The sequence below is a fragment of the Prunus persica genome, chromosome G4 (assembly GCF_000346465.2).
Source record: "Prunus persica cultivar Lovell chromosome G4, Prunus_persica_NCBIv2, whole genome shotgun sequence".
NCBI classification, from domain to species: Eukaryota; Viridiplantae; Streptophyta; class Magnoliopsida; order Rosales; family Rosaceae; genus Prunus; species Prunus persica.
This window is the reverse complement of record NC_034012.1, coordinates 16,172,510-16,175,754: the sequence shown is the minus strand read 5'-3', so window position 1 is coordinate 16,175,754 and position 3,245 is coordinate 16,172,510.

Genomic DNA, 3,245 nt, shown 5'->3' with positions numbered 1-3,245 from the left:
TGTACAAAATATCAAAATAAGAGTACAAGCATGAAATAACACAAGTATTGCTTACATCCTTAGGTGGGAGAAACTTCGCTCAAATATCATTCAAGCTCGTATCGGCTCAGCAAATACAATGTAATGTTTGATGATCTAGTTATATCCTGCAAGAGAAAAACTCACAATTCTTCTGTCTCTGTCAAAAAATAACCCTCAGTGTTAGGATCACTATATGGATTCTTTCTTCAGATGTTCGTTCTAAAAAAATAAAATCCCTAATGAACAGAGAGTTATAAAAGAAAGAAAAGATACAAAGAATTGTGATATTGATTGCAAGGTAGGTAAGTAATCAGGGAAGGAAACTGATGAGGTAACAGACAACAAACTCTTATTTCTCATAGCATAGAAGAACTTTAGGAGATTAGAGCATGTGGTAGTCCTTAAAGCTTCCCGACATTGCCGAAACGTGATTAAGGATAGTCTCGCTTCCTAAGTGGATGATGAGAGATAGTCTTGCTTTCAAGCACACCGAGCGCTTACTGATAGGAAAAACAAGTGAATATTGCATCATTGGATATGGAGAAAATTGGAGAAAATTGGGTGTATTCTGTAAAGAAAATTCCATTAGTAACATATTTATACACAAATTAGAGGAATAGGTTGATCCGGTAAATTTCAAATTAACCACATAAATTTGTGAGGTTATCGAGATGCTTTTGAAAAAGTAACTCCGTGAAATCCGCAAAGCAAGATTAGCTTTGACGAAAATAATCATTGAAACCCTTAAAGTGCCGGCGGACCTTGATGGAGGCCGCGTGAAGTCTTGGAATATGGAAAAGAAAAAGAGAATATGGGAATTCGAGAAAATATTGGGATCCTGGAAACACTGCCACATTTTCGTCTATAGATATTGCCTTAGTAAGGCCTGATTGGAGTAACTGCGTTTCAACTCAACTTTCTTCCATTTTCTGAAAATTCAATTTTTCTAAGACTTTCCTTGAAACTCTTTTAAAATGGCTTCCTCTTCTTCTCCCCTAAATCATTTAGATTTAAATGTTGCTCCCAAAATAACCCGTGATGCCAAAGTCTGGCATCCATCCTTTATATCCCAAAATTGTCATCTCACTGTTAATGATTATGTGATGATGAATGATACGACTGCTGTCATAGTAGCTAGGAATTTCCTTACTCCTATGGATGAAATACTGTTAACGGGAAGGTCTGACAAAGAGGCTATTGACGACTCAATGGATTTTAGCATTCAGAGTGTTGTTTCTGTTTCTAACATGGCTGATCGTTTGCATGCCAGAGCGAACGAGATTCGGGAGTAGAACATTGAAAATTCGTCTCTTCGGAGAATGCTTCATGTGTCTCAGCAAGAGGTTGAAAAACTTAAAGAGGAAAATAAGGCCTTGTTGAAACTGGTGAGTTCATACTCTATTGATATGCAAACAAGGCTTGACATGCTGCAGATTTCCAATGAAAAGATTCTAGAAGACCACGAGAGGCTCGTGGCTAAGCCTAAGAGGCGCCATCCTCTTCCTTCAAAGGCTTTCAGAACATAATGGAATTTTATAGATTTTACAGAGCCTGCTCCTTCCTTGCAGGTGAAGCGAATATATCTGTTGTATGCTCCTTTCCTGTTATAATAATTGGGTAAATTCTTAAATTTACACTTATGGTTTTTATGTCTTTTCAAAATGACAGTTTGGAACCTTGTGCCTTATAGGTTCAAATAACCACATCAAATCTCTCAAATTACATATTTCAATGCATGTGAGTCCGGAATTTTTTGCCCGGGCTAAACACGACCTCAAAATTTATTTGCCCTTTTCAAATGGGCATGAGATATAAATTGAGTAAAAGCCATGATAATATTGCAATATAGTTGTGAAGAGCATTAACTACTATATACCCAAAACTTCAGGTTTAGGACCTCTCATATATTTGGATTCATGGGCTTCCAGCCCAGATCATATAATATAACAAAATATGTGGGGATCCTCAATTCATCCTTTGAGGTTTACTTGATATTATCCATTTCACGATGTATTCTTAACAACCGGAATCCACAAAATATATTTCTTCCTTGAGGTGTCGATTATAACATAATTGAACTTTATTGAATTCATCATTTTCTTATGCCAAAGAAATATGTGGTGTACCACAATTTGCAATAATACCTCAAGAATTGTCCATTTAACTATTGGAACTTCAGGTTCTCAATATTGTCAGATTTTGAACTTTAGGCCAAAATCGCATATTTTCATGGTATGGACATTTTTATAATTTTCCGTACATATTTCGGGACTTTAGGCCCTTACATAATTGTCCATGTTTTGAGGAGCTTCTAGCTTCTCATTTAATTGCTCATCCATGAGTTTAAGGAATTACAGGTTTCCTTTTGTAGATAATGACAGTTTACCCATAATGGTTAATATTTATGCATACGTCACTATTCATGTATACGATACTATTCATCATCAAGGAACTCCAGGTCCTTATTTACATGTCAAGGATCAAAGATCTTCAGGTCCGATCACTTGTTTACAAATATAGTACCGGAGAGACTGCCAGCTCTCATATCATTATTATCATCAAGGATCTTCAAGTCCTGATGTAGTTGTATAATGAGGATTAAGAAACTTCTGGTCCTGATCTCTGTATGCTGTAAAACTCATCATACTGCACAATTAATTCATAAAATAAATTAATTGTAAATAAATTGCTGGTATGGACGATAAACTCACACCATATTTTAAATAAAGGTAAATGTGTGATAAAATATATTCATTAATTAAATTCCTTCATGTATGGACATTAATCCCGCACCATACTTTAAATAATAAAGTCAATGTGTGATAAAGTAAACGTGCTTGTATGGGCACTAATTCTACTCCATACTTTTAAATAAAAAGTAAAGGCAATTGTGTGGATGATAAACCCGCGCCACACCTTAAACAAATATAATTATATAGGTAATAAAACTACACCATACAATAAGTAAAATAAATGTGCGATAAAATAAATGTGGGGATAAAACCGCCACTAAAAATATAAGAAGTAAAACCGTCCCTTAGAGCATTTCCACCAGTTAGCCCCTTGCCATGGCAAGGGGAGCCCTAGGGCAGCTACTATTCACATGAATAGTGGCTACCCTAGCCCTCTCCAGCAAAGTGTATTTCCAGCAGTTTAGGCTTGCCATGGCAAATACTATTCATTTTTTTGTTTTTTTCACAACTTTGTTTACTTAAACAATTAAT